Raw genomic sequence first — 19,614 nt, 5'->3', positions numbered from 1 at the left:
GCTCTAGGTGCGCAGGCTTCAGTAGTTGTGGCACGCGGGCTCAGTTGTTGTGGCTCACGGGCTCTAGAGTACAGGCTCAGTAGTTGTGGCGCACCAGCTTAGTTGCTCCACGGCATGTGGTATCTTCCCGGGCCAGGGCTCGAACCCGTGTCCCCTGCATTGGCAGGAGGATTCTTAACCACTGCGCCACCAGGGAAGCCCCCCTTCTTTATCTTAGACTACTCACTGAAAATAACTTGGGTTGCCTTTAGTTTTAATGCAGAACTTTTATTAGGATTTTATGGTGCTGTATCTTTTTGGTCCTGGAGGTGTGTGTGGCGTTGTGGGTGGGGTGGGAGGCTGACCTTGTCTTCTTGATCTGTAGGGACTTAGAAAGATAGTTTCTATCGGTGTTGTTTTCAGGAAGCACAGTGGCAGAATACTGAAGTGCAAGTTTGTACAGACTTTAAAGAAGTGTAAGGTGGGCTATGAAGTTACAATGTTAAATTAGTTTCCGGTCTGCCCACATTGTTTCCAAAGTTCACTTTACATTTTAAAAGCCTTTACTGATTTTTAAAGCAAATATAGAGAATTGCATGAAAACACAGATCATCTGAGGGACATTTGAACTCGCAGAAATAATGAATGTAGAAGGAAGAGTCCTGCTGGCTAGGCGTTATAGGCTAGAAACCTGCATTTAAAGTTTAAACTGCTTGGGTAAGATGACTTATTTTCCTGGTTTATCCTTATATTTTTTACCCCTGCGTCCCTTTGCCATTATCGCCCACAACATAGAAGAATATTCTTTTGTTTATTGTAGTTTTATTTGGAAGAGAGACTAGAGTGTGGCTTATATAGGGGCAAGAGGGAGAATTGAGGTCTTTTCAACGTTAGGCATTTCTGTCTATGGACACGGCATGTGTCCTCTTTTAGGTCCTTTACTAACGTTTTCTAGCTTTCTCCATAAAATTCTCACACATTTTTGTAATGCTTTTTCCAAGGCTTGAGATAGTTTGTGGCTATTGTGAATATGTTCTTTTAAAAATTATCATCATCACATCTTCTTATAAATTAATGTTGGTATATTAGAAAGTTACTGAATTTTTATATGCTGGGATCTCATAATTTATTTTGTACATAGGTTTTACTTATCCCTTCAGTGCTTCAGTTTCATCATCTATGAAACAAAGGGCTTGGGTTAGAATAAGATATTTCTAGTGTTAACATTACATGGTTCTGTGTTGAGGTAATGTCCTTTGTGTTGAGGTAATGTCCTTTACATACTTCAAGAGGTGAGTGGGAGTTGTACCACCCAACTACAGGTAAGTTCTGTGAATACAGCCAAACCTAGCTTTTGTTCATATGTGTTTGCATGTGTTTAACACACTCAGTTCTCTGTATAATGATTCTTGAACATCTTGAGGTAAAGAGTGAATACTTAACATTTTAAAAATAACTCTCGGGCCTCCCTGGTGGCGCAGTGGTTAAGAGTCCGCCTGCCGATGCAGGGGACACGGGTTCGTGCCCCGGTCCGGGAAGATCCCACATGCCGCGGAGTGGCTGGACCCGTGAGCCATGGCCGCTGAGCCTGCGCGTCCGGAGCCTGTGCTCTGCAATGGGAGAGGCCGCAACAGTGAGAGGCCTGCGTACCACAAAAAAAAAAAAAAAAAAACAACTCTCAAAAGTACAGTTTCTTATTCTGGTTGAAATGGTTTACTATTATCTTTTCACCCTGCATTTTAGTTTGTTGCTGTGTTAGATTTACTGCATATTTTCTCTCCTAAAAATAGATGGTCTTTAAGTCACAGTTTTTATAAATATTTGCATCTCAAGTCAAATTTTTTCCTACAACATGGGTTTCATTTGGTGAGTTTCACTGGAGCAGGTTATGTTAAGAGAGCTTTCTACCACATGTTTATTCACTTCCATACCTCTGTCCCAAGTATCCTATGTGCCAATGTCAGAAGATTCCACTGGGAGTGTGAGTAGTATTCTTGGAGAATTATTTTAATATTTATTTCTGCTGGGTGGAGGGAAGCAGATGCTGTACTTGTTATCTCTGAGAATTCAATCCTAACCCCCAAGTATCCCTCAACAACATGGCATCTTTTTTATCTTTTATAAAAACATAGGTTATATAAGTTATCTAGATGTTGGTCAGGAATTTGCTTGAACAAACTGAAATGGCTAAATGAACTTTCACCCTAATTTGAATAGGGGTCCAGAAAATGAATTCAGGGCAAAGGTTGGCAGAGGTCATATTGGGGTGGCCTTGAGCTAGTACCAATATGTATGTATTTAAATTGTGGTAAAATTAACACTAACATAAAACTTGTCATTTTACCTGTTTTTCAGTATACAGTTAAGTAGTGTTAAGTACATTCACATTGTTGTGCAACCAAACTCCAAAACTTTTTTCATCTTGCAAAACCGAAACTCTATGCCCATTAAAAAATACCCCATTTCCCCTTTCCCCCAGCCCCTGGCAACCACCATTCCACTTTCTGTTTCTATGAGTTTGAACCATTAGTTATTTTATGAGAACTTGACCTCCTTTATGTCAGCTAAATGGATTTTGAGGATGAAGAAGAGAGTAATGGATTACTGTAAAACCAGTAGCCATTCTCCATAATCACATGAGTGCTGGTAGTTGCCAAGCCTGAAATTGGAGCAACAGCCAGTCTTCAGTAACGTGGAGTTTGGAAATTCCTGTTCCTTTTGTTGAGGAAGAGGAAGAGGATGCTAGTGACTAACAGTTACTGGGCACTTATTACTTGCCTGAGGTTGGAGGAAAGACCTGCTTCTTCTAGAATGAAAAAGAAAAGGCAAATTTGGGTGCATGAAGATATCTAGAGACGTGAAATTGAGGAAATTCTTCATGTCTGTTGTCTCTGTCAAGCACAAGAGTGGGTCATTTGTTGAAAGTTAGGGATTTGAGCTTGACTAGAGGGCTTGAAGAAAGTGACAAGTTTGGAATTGCTAGGAAACAGGGTAGGGACCCATCAGGAATAATAATAATAATAATAATAGTGTTGGTACTAATAACAACAATAAGAACAGCCAATATTTATTAGTTATCTGTTCTATGCCAGCTATATCACCAGTTCTAGGTGATATATCTTTTAACCTTTATAGCAACTTTATTAAAGTAGTTGTTCTACAGATGTGAAGCTAAGTGGTAGGGTTGGGATTCCAATTTCATTCTCTTGCCTCAAGCCCAGGCTCTTCTTTCTGCACCGTTAATGACATTGGGGTTCTCTACTTGATATCAAAAGCCAGAAGTTTAGAGTGTAACAAAAAAATTGTTCTTCAGAAAAAGGTGGAAGAGTGGACTGAAAAAAATGTATATATCCAAAATATAATAAATATATTGATGCTTTTTCCCCCCAACCAGACTGATTGATGCCCTTGATGGGTTGCTTCACTAACTGAAGTGAGCTACCACAGCCCTGTAGAAACCCAGACCTGGTTATGTGACAGTTAGAGGTATCTGAAATTATAAACTCATTTTCTCCGTAAAGCCTGTGTGTCTAAAATACTGAATTGAGGTTAATGCTAGTAGGTCCTTCAGTTTCTGTGCAGGAGTAAATGAGGACCTTTTTATCCTTCAGTTTCTGTGCAGGAGTAAATGAGGACCTTTATACTATTCATTGAATAGGCATTAGTTGCACTGATTTTTTTGGGTGTGTTAAGGGACTGCATTACAAAGTATAAGTTTTTTAAACAATAATATCTTTATGCATGTACATTATTGCTCTAAATAAATGCAAAATTTATTAAAAAGATAGCCCCTTAGAAGCATATGTACAAGCTTAAGTACTCGTTTTGCTTTTATTGGATGTGTATAAAGGAACTTACAGAGTTGTAGGTGAACAAATGGAGGCCAAAAAAATTCTGATGTAAAGCAAATCAGAAAAGATTAAGTTATAACAAAACCTCTGCTGACTAGCATTTTAATGTCCAGATGGACAAGCAAGCTCTTATTAATTTACCAAGGGTAAACTCATCTGGTTTGATCAGTTAATTAATTTCTAGGCTGTAATTAGTTTATATGAATACCCTTATTACTCAGATGGAAAAACTCATTGCTGTGTTATGCTTTAGATTTACATTGCCTAAAACTATAGAATGTAGCTTTGCTCCCCAAATCAGTATGTCAGATTACTTACAATTCAAACTGAGCAATTACCTTTTCCAGGTTCAACCCTTTTAAACTTGGTCATACGTCATGTGCTAAATGTATCCTGTGTACTCTCTACCTTGTTAGGATGCTAACTCTTTGATTTTAATATAAGGAAAAGAGCTATCAATAAAGTATGACATGAAATTACAGTATAGATGGATTTTATCAACTTGGTAAACACAAACTACTATACAATAGGGCTTTGTTGCAGACTCTTTTTATAAGTGGAAAACTCTTCCAAAAGACGTTTTTGAAGTTTTCTATGAAGAAAGATTGCTAGTGAATGAAAAGAACCTTTTGTAGACCTCTACTTGGGAGTCTGGTAACTGGTACTTTGGGATTCTATACACAGAGCTCCAAGGCTGGGAGAATATCTCAGAGTAAAGCTATCTAAGTTTTGCATCCAAAGCTATTAATTTCTTCAATTATGAGAAGAAACCACAGATTGTGTAATGGCCTTGGTATTTTGTTGGTACGGAGAGGATGATCTCAGAAGACTCGTAAGCCTATGTTGGGATGTGTGTGACACGTGCCTTTTCTCCGATTTTTTTTATTTCAACAGTTGCAGACACATTTTTGAAACCGTAGATATCCTAAGTTAGCAAATCTGAATCAGTGCACAAAGCGACCATTTTTGCCAGTACCAAATGCATACTTTGCTGAGTTTTCTAATCTGGGCTCCAGAGTTTATACATAGCAAATTCTAACATTTGCCAAGTTCTGTTATGACCCAGAGGGGAGTAGAGCAAAGTGGGATGAAGAATCTGGAAAAGCAAGCTGCCTATAGGGTAAATTGCATTTTGGAATTTGCTTCCATGTGGATTTTCTCCTCATGGACCACTGTGATGTTTAGCAGGCTGAGCTGGAAAGGTCATATTGTACAAGATGAAGAACAATAAATGGTCTGTTCAGTGACTTAGTCTTAAGCCTCCTGCAGTGCTAAGGGCTGCAATAGCCATTTTTCCTCTGGGATAGAAGAGTTTGGCTGTCATCTTTTGGGGAGTATGGTAATTTGTAGCCATTGCTTTCAGCATGGTGGGGAGATCTGACGCGCAAAGGCTTTATTCCAGTGGCTTATAGCTCCTTTTTTTTCATGAACTGCTGTTTCTTTAGTCTTAAGAATGTTTCAAAAAATGCATATGAATATTAAATCCAGTTAATTCATTTTCATTTTGCCAAAGAGAACTTGAATTTACCTCTTCCTATATGACATTGACCTCATCTTTTTATTTTTTAAATTTTAACCTTAAGACATTGGCTCTAGAAATAGTTTGTTGTTTTTTCCTTTAAATCGGTACAGTTTCCTTTACCTTGGGTTGTGGTGCAGTTCTAAACCATGTTTAAAATACGTACAAGGGGGCTTCCCTGGTGGCTCAGTGGTTAAGAATCTGCCTGCCAATGCAGGGGACACGGGTTCGAGCCCTGATCTGGGAAGATCCCACATGCTGCGGAGCAACTAAGCCCATGCGCCACAACTATTGAGCCTGTGCTCTAGAGCCCGCAAGCCACAACTACTGAGCCCAACTACCACAACTACTGAAGCCTGCGCTCCTGGAGCCTGTGCTCCGCAACAAGAGAAGTCACTGCAGTGAGAAGCCCACGCGCCTCAAGGAAGAGTAGCCCCTGCTCACTGCAACTAGAGAAAGACCACGCAGCAAGGAAGACCTAACACAGCCAAAAATAAACAAATAAAATAAATAAATTAAAAAAAAATACATACAAGGGCATAGAGCCTAATAGAGTTTAAGAGGTGTGAAGAATCTGGGGCAAAAGTTACTGTTTCTAATAAGTTTAAGTTCCCTCTGATTTGCTTTGTGGGAAGTGTATTAATTAAGGACATTTTCCAAAGCATTTCCATCCAAGTAAATATGATATTTTACATGGCTGCCTTTTAAAAACATAGATGTATTCCTGACATTATTTATCTTTTTTTAGTAAGTGAAATAGCTTAAAATGAATGGTGAGTAATTTCTTTGACAGTAATATGGTAGATTAGATGTGCAGAGAATTCCCTTCTGGTCAGAACATTTTAAAATGAAGCTGGGGAAAGGAAAAATATATGTAAAATACTGAAGCCCATGTGAGAAAAACAACTGAAGGCCTTGAAAGGACTAGAAAGCATGATTCCACAATGTAGAGTAAGTACTGATGGTGGTGTTTGTGCTGAGGGTTTCCTATGGCTTTAGAGCCAAAGGGAGGAGGGACAAGAGAAGAAAATAGTGTCCAAGCAGAGTGGGAGGTCATATTAGAAACTGCCCTATATAAAACTGGGATCCCAGAAAGGTGACTTCTCAGTGGATGAGTAGGAGAAAAAATTCCCTGCATACAGAGACTTGCATATTAATGCCTTGGGTCTGAATGGAGAAGGGGAAAAAGTCTCCCAAGAAACTGCCTAAACAGAAGCTTGCCCTCACATGGATTTGCAGCCAGGATTTTGCACTACCTGTAAGGCCTGAAAATCTCTCAGCTGCTAACTTTGTTGTTAGTAGTCCTAGTTGGTTGTGATTCCCAGAGTCTGGGAGAATCAGATTTAAATCTCTGTGGACAGACCTCAAAAATTTTTATGGATAAAGTTGCAAGAAATGTGAGCTTGCACAAGAAGACAAGCAACTATGAGTGAGTCAGGTGTAGCAGATTATATTTTCCAAAGATGGCTGCCACAGTATTTCCCAGCCCATGTGCCCTTCTAGAACCTTGCTATTCTGCTATCAAGAAGTAGAGTCTGGGGCTTCCCTGGTGGCGCAGTGGTTGAGAGTCCGCCTGCTGATGCAGGGGACACGGGTTTGTGCCCCCGTCCGGGAAGATCCCACATGCCGCGGAGCGGCTAGGCCCGTGAGCCATGGCCGCTGAGCCTGCGCGTCCGGAGCCTGTGCTCCGCAAAGGGAGAGGCCACAACAGTGAGAGGCCCGCGTACCGCAAAAAAAAAAAAAAAAAAGTAGAGTCTGTCTCATTCCACTGAACCTAGCCAGGGCTTTCTGACTGCTTTGACCAAAAGTCAGTCAACACGGAAGTGATATTATGTGAATTCTGAGGCTAAGTCATAAAAATGCCGCACACCTTCCTTGCTCTCTTGGGATGCTCATTATTGGAACCCATCACCATGCTGTGAAAAAGCCCATGCAGTCCATGGAGAGACCCATGTGGAGATGAACTGAGGCCTAAGCTGCCAGCTGCCAGCCAGTGCTAACCTGTTGATGCCTTGTGAGAAGCCTCTGGAAACTGGATCCTCCAACTTCCTGTCAAGCAGCCCTAGGTGATGCCACATGGAACAGAAACAAGCTGTCCTTTCTGAGCCCTGGGCAGATTGCAAATTTGTGAGCAAAATAAGTGATTGTTGTTGTTTGAATGCACAAAGTTCTGGGGAGGTTTGTTACACAGTGTTAGATAACTAAAACATCAGCGGTAATCATTAGTCTTGTAAAGACTGTAGATGTTTAAAGAAATAAAAGAGGAGATTAAAATTATGGTATGGTGAAGAGACTCAAAATTGTTGAGGAAGGTGTGAAAGAAGAGCTCAGTCTCAGCAGAACTTCTAGAAATAAAAAACAAATGACAGGGGCTTCCCTGGTGGTGCAGTGATTAAGAATCTGCCTGCCAATGCAGGGGACACGGGTTCGATCCCTGGTCCGGTAAGATCCCACATGCCGTGGAACAGCGAAGCCTGTGCGCCACAACTACTGAGCCTGCGCTCTAGAGCCTGCGAGCCACAACTGCTGAGCCCACGTGTCACAACTACTGAAGCCCGCGTGCCTATTGCCCGTGCTCCGCAACAAGAGAAGCCATCGCAATGAGAAGCCTGCGCACTGCAGCAAAGAGCAACCTCCGCTCGCTGCAACTAGAGAAGCCCACGTGTGGCAACAAAGACCCAACGCAGCCAAAAATAAATAAATAAATAAATTTAAAGAAAAAAATGACAAAACACAATGGAAAGATGGTATAGATTGGATAGAATTCAAGAGTGAAGTGGAAGATAGATCTGAAGAAAATTTCTGAAATTTAGTACAGAGAAAGAAGAGATGGGACATATGAGGTTTAATGGCACGGAGAATAAGATACCACATATGTCTGATTTAGCAGTTATCACACTTTTTGACATTAGGACTTCTTACACTCTTAAAAATTATTGAGAACCCAAAATTGCTTTCTTTCCCCACAAATCGGATTTTTTCTCTGAATCTTAAACATATTCTTGGATTGGTGGCTCATTTCCACCAGCCCGTTCAACTTTAGCATTTGTCTCATCCCCAGTGGCTTTTCCAGAACTACCACCTTCACCATGAAGCTCAAACTTAGTCCCAGTTCAAACTTAGACTTCTTCAGCATTTTTACTTTTCTCACAAAGACATCATGGAGTGGATAAATAGATTGGCAAGTCTTTTCTGTCTTTTCCAATGCTGTCTGGAATCAATTTATTGACCACTTTTCCAAGTCATTTGTCTGCACCTCTCAGGTCATGATTACTACCATCATCTTCCAAGTTTGGTGGACCTGTTGATGCTCAGTCTAAGAGGTTTTCTGCATCAGAGTGTTGTGTTTTTAAGTAAAACCAACACAGAATAGATGAAGCAAGTAACCATTGGTAGTCTTGACATCAACATGAGCTTCAATCATGGTCTGCCATTTTGACCACGGAGCACATTTTGTCATGGCTAAGATCCATTCCATGGAAATTAGTCAGGCAGTTTTTGCCTTGAACATCCTCAGTAATTAGCTTGACTTTTCAAAATGCGACTTCATCCTTCTGCAGATCAGCAAGGCTCACTTCAAAAATACTACCCTTGAAGCCATCAGATGTGATTTTCATTCCTTGAGTTCTTGTAACTAGTGGTTTTCCAGTATTTCTTACAGTGAGCATACTGGTGCTTTTATGTCATACCAATTTTTCTTAAGAAATGGATCAACCACTTTCTTCTTGACTCCCATTTTGCTGCCTTTTGTAAGGCGCTTGTTCTTTTTTATTTTTCACAGTAGGAAAAAAATCACTTATAATATGCTATTATCACCTTCGTATAGTCTAGGTAATTTGCACTAGACTAAAAGTGAGGTCTCCTAGAAGGGCGCCTGTTCTTGGCGACCGCCATGGTGCTGCTCATAGAGCCAAAAGGGCCAAGTTGCTTTTTCGTATGTGGGTTACACTTATAATTTGGAGATGTTTCTGCATATCTGTTATAGTTCAATAAAAAAAATTTACTTAAAAAAAGACACCATAAAGAGAGTGAAAAAATAAGCCACAACTTGAGAGAAGATGTACTGACAAAGTTCATCTAGAATATAAAAGAACTTTTCAAATTAAAAAAAAAGAAAATAGGAAAGTCGCGAACAAGTTTATTTCACAGAGGCTGAAATAAATGGTCCGTGAACATATGAAAAGATCCTCAACCTTTTCAGTAATCAAGGAAATACAAATTAAAACAGCGAGGAACTGTTTGCTCCCCACCACTCACCAGACTGGGAAAAATGAGAAATAACAGTTGTTGGTGATGATATGGGACAGTGGGAACAGTCCCACTGTTGAATATGACCATTTTGGAAAACAATTTGGCTTTACTTATTGGTTCCTAAATATATACCCTAGTGAAACTTTTGTATTCATGGCCCTGGAGACAAATATAAGAATATTTAAAATACTGTTCATAATAGCTAAAAATGCAAACAACCTAAATGTCCAGCAACTGTAAAGCAATAATAAAGATGGTATATTTGTAAAAGAATGACTATTTAGCATAAATATTGTGAATTAGGTACCACTGCATGCATCTTCATGGAGGAATATTATAAATACATTATAAGGATCAAAAAAGGCAGTTAACAATGATCAGTCTGATTCTCTTGATATAAAATTTAAAAACAGGCAAATCTAAATAATATGTTGTTTGGTGATACATATAGGGTAAAACTGTAAAGAAAAGCAAAGGAATGATAATATAAATTTTAGGATAGTGATTGTCTTGAAATAGGGACTAGAATAGAAAAGCACATAAGGAACTGTGGTTTGTATGTGACGTATTTCACAATAAAAATTTCTATGAGCATATTGTTAAAAAGAACCCCAGAGTGATTCTTTTTCTAAGGAAAGATTTGGTAATGCAAAATACTAGTTCTTAATTAATCTTTTGGTAGGTGTTCTTACATAGAAAATCCTCCGGTAAATATATCTTGAATTTGTTTTTCACGGTTTCTTCATGTCAACCTTGCTAAGTAGGGAGCATGACTAGGAAGAAGATGAAACAAGGAGGATTTATCCACATGTTCAAGAAGTTCAGGGGTTTGTAGCCTTAGAATGAGAAATTAGGCCTCTTATCCTACCTGTCTTAAAATTGACTTACGATTTTTAAAAACAAAAAACTGTTCTTAGTTTATTTTTTTGGTAAGCAGCAGAGGCACTCTTTTGCCTCTACTCCTAGCCTGAGTGTGCTGTTTTTAAAAATCTCCATGCATTGACATCTCTTCCTTTTCTGAAGGAATGCTAAAGCCAATAATTACACACAGACCTGACCTACTTTGGAGGAACCAGAGGACAAAGAAACCCTCACTTTTCTTTATCCTTTTTTGGTTAAAAAGCAGAGATTTGGGGAGGTGAGGGCCAGAACTTCCTATATCTATCCTTTGAAGAGTCTAACACAGTTTGTCCTTGTTTCATATATTAGAAGTTTCCCCGTGTGTGTTGCCTGTAGACTAATGGACTTAATGCTAATGAATCCTTTGCATATCTGCTGATCTAGAAGTGGTTGGCCCTTTCCCAAGGGCACTATAGCTTTGAGAAAATAGGAGGAAAGAATTTATTGATTTTTTTTTAATTGTCTTATTTTATGTATTTGATTTTGTAAGCACCTCAGTCCTTTCTTTCTTTTTTAAAAGAAGTAGTTAGGATCTAACATACACAGTTACATTAATGAATGAATTAACTGGAATAAAAATTTGGAGTAGTCGTCCCCTTTAGTAATTGTTGTGGTTGCCTAGTAACTGTTACTCCAGTTCTTTCTTAGTTCTATTTCTCTGTTGTTATTTTGCTAAGTTGGTAGGTTATTTTCATCTCGATTTTTAATATTTGCTTTATCAACTGACCTTTTTAAAAATAATTTTAAAAGTTCCCCCTAAATCACAAGCAGAAATCTTTTCGGTTTGGTTCATTAATAGTTGCTATTAATAATTAATAGTTGCTAAATAATTATAAATAGTTGTTCTGGGTTCTGGGTCCTAGGTCCTGTGTTGGGTGCTTGAGACTTTACAAAACCCATTGTTTTGTGTAATAAACACCAACCTTAAGAGAGTAAGGTGAATATCAACATCTAGAATATCAAGAACTAGGAGACAAGACAGTATATAGTATATGTAAGGACAGATCAGTGGAATAGGTTCAGGAGTCCAGAAATAAAAGCCAAATGTGGTCATTTGACTTTTGACAGAGTGCCAAGACAATTAAATGGAGAAAGAATAGTTTTTTCAACAAATGATGGTGGGACAACTGGATATCCACATGCAAAAGAGTGAAGTTGGACCCCTGCTTTACACCATACACAAAAATTAGCTGAAAATGGATCAAAGATATAAATGTAAGAACTAAAACTGTAAAACTCTTAGAAGAAAACATGGGAGTAAATCTTTGTGATCTGGAGTTAGGCAGTGGTTTCTTAGGTAGGACACCAAAAGCACAAGGGACAAAAGAAAAAACATTAAATTGAACCACATCAAAATTAGAAACTTTTGTGCTGTACACAATACCATCAAAAAAGTGAAAGACAAATCACAGAATGAGGAGAAAGTATTTGCAAATCATATATCTGATAAGGGATTTGTATTGCGAATATATAAAGAACTCTTACAACTCAATAATAAAAAGACAACCTAATTAAAAAATGAACAGAGAAGGTATACAGCTGCCCAATAAACACTTAAAAAGATGCTCAACATTATTAGTCATTAGGAAAATGAGAATTAAAACCACAATGAAATACCACTTCATACCCTTCAGGATGGCTATAATTAAAAAAAGATGGACAATAACAAGTATTGGTGAGGATGTGGAGAAATTAGAACCTTCTCCTGCATTTCTGGTAGGAATGTAAAATAGTGTAGCCTGTTTGTCATTTCCTAGCTAGAAGAAGAATAGTGCCATTTATAGAAATTGGGAAATGAGAAATAGGGATAATGAAATTGGATTTTGTACAGTTGAATTAAAGATGTCTCTGGGACATTCAGGTGTTATGGTACCCACTGCTTAAAACTTTTTAATCATAGCTTTCAGGATAAAGTCCTCCAAATCACTTTCTTTCCTAGGGCCTATGAGACCCTCCTCAGTCTGGTCTTCCTTCTTTACCCTGTTCTAAGCACACTCGTTTTCTTTCAGTCTTTGTTTGCCATGCTACCCCAATTTTGGGACCTTTGACCATTCATCCCCCCAGTTAACGCCTGTTCATCTATCAGAGCTCAGTCAAGTATCGCTTCCTCATGGGAGTCACTGCCGACTCCCCAGTCGAGGTAGGAGCAGCACACATTTTTATTTCATGGTTTCTGTGGGTCAGGAGACCCTCTGCTCAGGGTCTCATAAAGCTGTAATCAAGGTATTGGGTGGGTTGCATTCTTATCTGGAGGCCCCAGTGGAGAAGAACCCACTCCAAAGACCATTCAGACTACTGGTAGAGTTTATTTTTTTGTGGCTTTATGACTGACTTTTTTCTGGCTGTTGGCTGGAGGCTGCCCACAGGTTCTAGAGAGGTGGCCTACAGTTCTTTGAGACCATCCACAGTTCCTTTTCTTAGGAGCTTCTCAAACATGGCCACTTGCTTCATCAGGACTTCCAGCTTGATGGAGGGGAGAGAAGAGATTACACAAAATCATGAATGAATGTATGGTGTGTGCAGTCACTGGAGGTTGGTCACCTTAGGGTCTGTCTGCTACATCTTATGACTTCTGTAGAGAATATTTAATTTTGAGTAGGACTGCACCCAGTGAGTCTGTTTTGATGAAAGCTAGTCAGAGAGTACATCCCAAATATCAGCTTAACCTGGTGGAGCTGGTTGTAGTGAGAAGAACAAACCTTGTAATAATTGGCATTATGTTAAACGAAGGAAGGTAGAGGTGTTCATGAGCATACCAGCAGAAGATGAAGAAAGAAGTTGGAGGAGAGGTGAAGTACTGTGATGTATTTTCCCGGTTTCAAAATTTTGCTGACTTCTGATACTGTCATTCATTCCTTTGTTAATCAGTTTACTATGTTTATATTTAAGAACTCCTTACCGTAAAATCTAGTTTTGAGAGGCAGCAAAACATAGTGTGTAGTTAAGGGTTCAGGTTCTAGAGCTCAAATGCTTGGGTTCAAATTCTGCCTCTGCTATTTAGTACCGTATAACCTGGGCAAATTACCTGGTTGGTTTGTGCGTCAGTTTTAAATGGGAATGATAGTAGTACCTACTTCACAGGGTTGTTGTGAAGATTGAGTTAATGCCTATAATTATTGTTATTTTTTTCAAGTGTGATAACTGTTCCATAGTTATGTTTTAAGATAAGAGAGTGGATCCTTTTAGAGGTACATACTGAAATATTTACAAATGAAATGATATGGCAATTGGGATTTTGGAGGAAATTGGTAGAGGTATAGATGAAACAAGATTGACCATGAGTTAAAAATTGTTGAAGCTGATTTAATTGTATTACTGTCTACTTTTATATATATTTGAAATTTTTCATAATAAAAAGTAACTGCCTTGGCATGTATTAAGTGCTTAATAAATTTAAAGCTATTTTTATTATGTTTAATATGTTGGGATTAACTTGTCTAAAACACAAAGAAAAAATATAAAACTAACTTGACACTTCAATTTTCTCATTTCTAAGATTCTTTTTATAGATGGAAACTATCAAATTTGGATAAGATTCTTAGACTTGGATTTTTGGTTTCTATATTGACATCTTCCTAATTTGTTTATAATTTATGGCTTAATTAGTTTGATTTAATTGTGGCCTGCATCACATTCCATTTAATTTAGACTACCATTGTTTGTTCTGTAAGTGGAATGAAAATTAATAATATTATTGATTATCAGTTTTCTTAGTCTTAGTGGTAGGAGATATTGATTTTACCAATAGAGAAAATATTAGCAGCAAAAATGCCAAGGCTTTCCTAGGTAGACAGTGGTGTTATGCTTCAATGTATTTAATTGCTGTTTAAGTAAGAAAGGTAACACTTGAGAGCTTACTCACTGGGGTTATCTCAAATGTGGTAAATACATCTTTCTGCTTATCATATCGCCCTATATTATATAGCACTGTAAAACTAGATGGCTTAAATATTTTAGTTGTTCAAGATTGAGAACTGTTTGGTGATTCTGATTGATTTTATGTGAATGAACCTTGGAACTTAAAAAAATAAAATAAAAATGTAAAAGAAGCAACACCAGAGTCTCTCAGAGTTCTACTTAGGAATTGGCATGGTGAGACCTTGTCTTGATAACTCTGCCTGCAAGTCACTTACAGTCACACCTTTCATTTAGTAGATAAGGACCTTGAGGACTATAGAGGTAAGGTGATATGCCCAAGGTCACAAATGTTTCTAGATCTCAACTCACTCCAGTTCTCTTTTTGCTGTCCCAGTGATTTCTGAATTGTTCTCCAGAGCCCTAGGGTTCTGAAAAGTTTTGTCTGTCTCTGAACCTCTTACCCAGAGTTAACCAGAGTAGGTGCTTCTCCCATTCCTCATCTTATGTATTAGAGCTTCTATGAGATTTTGTTCAGAGGGAAAAAGATTCTGCTACTGTATGTGTTAGTTTTTATGTCTTTCCTACCAGAACTCTTTATTCTGTGCCATCTTCTACTCAGAAAAGTACATTTGATTTATTGGAATTTTCTTTGACTTTGTTTCAAAGAATGCAAGTATGATCTCTAAAGAAATCTGTGACCCAGAGATCTCAGGAGAATTCAAAGAGATCTTTAAATACGGAGGGATAGGGCTTCCCTGGTGGCATAGTGGTTAAGAATCTGCCTGCCAATGCAGGAGGCACGACACGGGTTCGATCCCTGGCCCAGGAAGATCCCACATGCCGCGGAGCAACTAAGCCCATATGCCACAACTGCTGAGCCTGCGCTCTAGAGCCCGTGAGCCACAGTTACTGAGCCCATGTGCCACAACTACTGAAGCCACGCGCCTACAGCCTGTGCTCCACAAGAGAAGCCACTGCAGTGAGAAGCCCATGCACCACAACGAAGAGTAGCCCCCGCTCACCGCAACTAGAGAAAGCCCGCACAGCGAAGACACAACGCAAAAATAAAATAAATAAAAATAAAATAAATTTAAAAAAGAATAGGGAGGGATAATTACTTTTAGTGTGAAGTTATTATCAATTAACATTTTATTTTCTTTTCCCCCCGCTCTCTATTCTCCCTTCATTTCTCATCTCATAATTCTCGTTCCTTGTGATTTTTTGGGTGATGTTTCTCATGGTCTGTTAGTTTTCTAAAAAGATATTTATGCAAATATGTCTGTCTTAAATGAAACTATTTCTGATGTCTGGAGATTCTTTTGGGTCTCTTTGGCAGTGAATTAGGAGTCATATCCATTTGCTTAAAAGCAATACTGTCATAAGATCAAAAGAGGGCCCAGTAGACAGTGTAATAAATAGGTTGGTTTTTGCTTAAATTGTGGATGCTTTTAATGAGTTTTTAAAAAAACCCTCACTGTTATTAACTATACTTAATATTTTAGTGAATTAATACATAATTATGGTAGCTTATTTAAAAGTAAAATCCTTGCTGGTACTTCTAGTAGCTTTTTAGAATTCTAGACTTGTACTGTAATGTCAATTTAGGACTATTATAGAAAGTCAGAATTTAGGATGCATGTAATCCTGCTAAGGGAAAGGACGAACAATCTTATTAAATGTTAACTGTGATATGAAGTACATACTTCATGTAGTTGTGTTTTTACATTTAATATGGGTACAATAATGTTAACATACATGTGATATGTATTGGGTTGGCCAAAAAGTTCATTCAGTTTTAAGTAAAAATAAAAGTAATTTCCACCAAGAACTGAATTGAACAACGTGTTCACTAACTGAACAAACTTTTTGGCCAATCTAATAGCAATAATCCATATAATAATGAGCTGTACTTTGCTGAAACAGTTTTTCAGATTTTTTTCTATGGCACTGTTGTTTATCAACATTCCTCCTCCTGCCTTTAAAATAAATATCAGAAATTTGAGAATTAATTAATGTTCCAGTTAGACTATACAGGCGAGTGATTTAAGTCACTTAAACTTCACTGTTCACTTCACATGAGACACAGACATTCATTATGGAAATAAAATCTATTTGGTTTGAAAATGTGATGACTACTTAATAAAAGGAACTCATTGAAGTCGGAATAAATGCAAAAAGCCACCACACAAAAATATTCCCATTTTGGTGGAATCCCAGGGGGCATTTCCTGCCAGCACTTATGGTTTGCAGCTGGGATTAGGAAAGCCCCTCAGAAGGTGCTTGGTGCAGTGTTCCTGATGGGCACAGGGAAGCTGGCTCTAACTCTGGGCTGCTGCAGGGAAGACAGACAGCCCAGTGTTATAACCATTCAGACTAGAAATGCCTGGCTTGACGAAGATGTACATCTTCACAATTAGCTCACAGTCCTGACATCTAAGGATGCAGGACAGGTAAGAGTTTCAGAAGTAGGGAGGGTAAGATGCTTATCTGATAACGGAGATTGCTTCCTATTTTCCCTTAGTCTTCATTACCAAATAATTGGGAGATGCAAAGAGATGAGGAATTTAGAATGGTTTTTCAACTGTTATTGTGTTCCCTTGGTTCAATCAACCTCCTGCTACTGCAGGCTATGTTATTAGGCTTTGGGGGCATATTAATATAATTTAAAACAATTTAAAATATGAACTGTTGCTGACTTTGTTCACTGGGAACAACACTACCGTTCATTGTAAGGTTAGCAAGATGCTCAGTGTAATAAATCTCCATTGGGGAGATTAGCTCTCTTTCCAGCTGGTGATTTAAAAAGCTTTGAGTGTTCTAGGTGCTGCATCTAAATGTGCCTAACAGTACACAGACTCCTTGACAAATACCGTTCTTGGGAAGAGCACAATCCTTCTGTGAGTCTGTGTTATTTTTACCTATGAGCTGGCACTCTAGGAAGGAGTAGCATGTACTTCATTAAGAAAATTCATCTTGAAATCCATTCAGCTTTCTGCTTCCTTCTGACCTCACAGTCCAGGCCATTGCCAAGTTCTTTACTCACATGTCCAGTCTTTCTTCTCTGGCACGAAAATTTCATCTTTCATAGCTTAATTTCCTACCATAACTTTAAATTTCTCCTTGGACTAACTGCTGTTCTGTTTTTCTTTTATTTCAAAACATTTCTGTAACAGTTGGTATCGTTTCATTATACCATTTGCTTTGGTAGCCACTTTAAACTATTAGGACTTCCTTGTTAAACCATTTAGCTCTTACCCTTTTCCTCCGCATTTCTCTATGCTTTTCTGCCCAATCCCTCCTCTCTTCTCTAAGCTCCTGTTTGCCCTCCAATCTTCTTTGGGCCTCTCCCTCTTTCCTGCCCTTCCTTTAAATTCTTCCTTTAAAAAAGGCTTCAGGGCATCCTTTTAAATAGCTCCCTTAGAATTCAGCCGTCAATCTCAATCTCAATCCCCCTCTTAGACTTCTGAGATGTGGTCAATCCAAAATAAATACCTGAAAATGGAATGGGGACTGATACTTTGTAAGTAATTCTAACCTTACCTTCATGTTTTTTATCAACTCCATCCTCTTCTCCTATCTCCCCCCATCCCTTTTTAAAGATCTTTTTGTTCAGTTCATTTAAGTGGTAAACCTACAGGCCAGGAGTTGATTTAATGTTCTGTAAAGCATACAAAGTATTGTTGGCACCATGTAAATGTTAAAATAACAACAACAATAATGTCAGTTAGGCTGAGGGAGTTGCCCATTGTGTTAGAGACATTCCTAGGACTTCTGTTTTCTGAGACGGTAAATGTTAACCAGATGGGAATTACTGGAACTGAGAAGTTATTTTCTTTTTTGCCTTAAAAATGTCCCTTCTGGGGCTTCCCTGTTGGCGCAGTGGTTGAGAGTCCGCCTGCCGATGCAGGGGACACAGGTTCGTGCCCCGGTCTGGGAGGATCCCACATGCCGCAGAGCGGCTGGGCCCGTGAGCCATGGCCTCTGAGCCTGCGCGTCCAGAGCCTGTGCTCCACAACGGGAGAGGCCACAACAGTGAGAGGCCTGCGTACTGCAAAAAAAAAAAAAAATGTCCCTTCTATGCCTTGAATTCCAAGTCGTCACCAGAAAATTTTCATTTATTAATTATGCACGATATACCGTGTACCACCTTAGAAATACTTCCAAGAATAATGCATGTTTCATGGTATATTTTGTCAGTGCAGGTAAGCTCTCAATTCTCTATCCCCCAGACATTGTGCATGCATGAATTATTTTATTTTCCCTGTTCAGTACAGCCCAAACAGAGAAGTATAGAAAAATAAAAATCACCTAAAGACCTGCTAGATATTTTAAACAATAGTTGAATCTTTTTTTTTCTTTTTCTTTTATTTAAAACTATAGTTGACTCTTGAACAACACCGGGATTAATCCACATAAAACTTACATCTGGCCCTCCACATCCCTGATTCCTCCACATCTGTGGAGTCAACCAGCCATGGACTGTAGTACTGTAGTGTTTACTATCAAGAAAAATCCATGTATAAGTGGGCCCTAGCAGTTCAAACCCACATTGTTCAGGGTCAACTGTATTTCCTTTGGAATTCATTGAGAGCTGATTGACCATTATTATCGTTGGTGGTCATGTTGAATCCTCCTGTCTGAAGTTGGCTAGAATCCTAACATCTCAGTCATTCCTTAGGCTTGACAGCTGCATATTTTCCCAGAAACAGTTATGATGGTATGTAAAATGGATGGAGTAATGGGTTCTTTCCAAATGTATGTCTTTGCCCCTTAGTACTTGATCTGAATATTTGTTACAAACTAAAATACCAACTCCTTGATTGGTTCCAGCGCAAAGGTCAGGATCTTCCCAAGAGTATGACCAGCCTACGTCCTGACCGTGGTACATATGGTACATCTTTAATCATGGCCATTTAGTGCTTATAGTCTAGCTTGTGCAGTTTGTGGTGGTTTTGGGTTGCATTAAACCTGTTTCCTGATGACAATTCTATTTTCTAGTAAGTTTAAAAGGAAAAAGCTTTTCACCAAGGCTGATTGCAAAGACATTTAAATTCCTTTTCTAGAAGCCATCTCAACTGAGAATGAATTAATTCTTATAGAAGGAATTAAGTCCTACAGGAAAAAAAAATTGAGTGAAGATTTTCTCAGTTTTCCCAAAGGTGGTACTGAAACCGTGCAACTCAGATTGGGACTTGAACCCACGGTCTTTTAATTGAGATCACACACCTGGTCTCAGGACTTAATGAAGCTCAGTTT

The 19,614-nt window shown here is 38.6% G+C and overlaps 1 protein-coding gene and 1 pseudogene across 6 annotated transcripts in view; one reads left to right on the top strand and one right to left on the bottom strand.

Annotated features, from left to right (window-relative positions):
* SIK3 (SIK family kinase 3) overlaps window positions 1-19,614 on the top strand; it is a 247,015-nt gene that overhangs the window by 113,225 nt on the left and 114,176 nt on the right. The gene's annotated exons all lie outside the window — the stretch shown is intronic.
* Window positions 8,340-9,109, bottom strand: LOC105748157 (40S ribosomal protein S3a-like; annotated as a pseudogene).

This window comes from Orcinus orca, chromosome 8, assembly GCF_937001465.1.
Source record: "Orcinus orca chromosome 8, mOrcOrc1.1, whole genome shotgun sequence".
Classification (NCBI taxonomy): domain Eukaryota; kingdom Metazoa; phylum Chordata; class Mammalia; order Artiodactyla; family Delphinidae; genus Orcinus; species Orcinus orca.
Note: the sequence above shows the minus strand (reverse complement) of the source record. Positions and strands in the feature narration are given on the sequence as shown.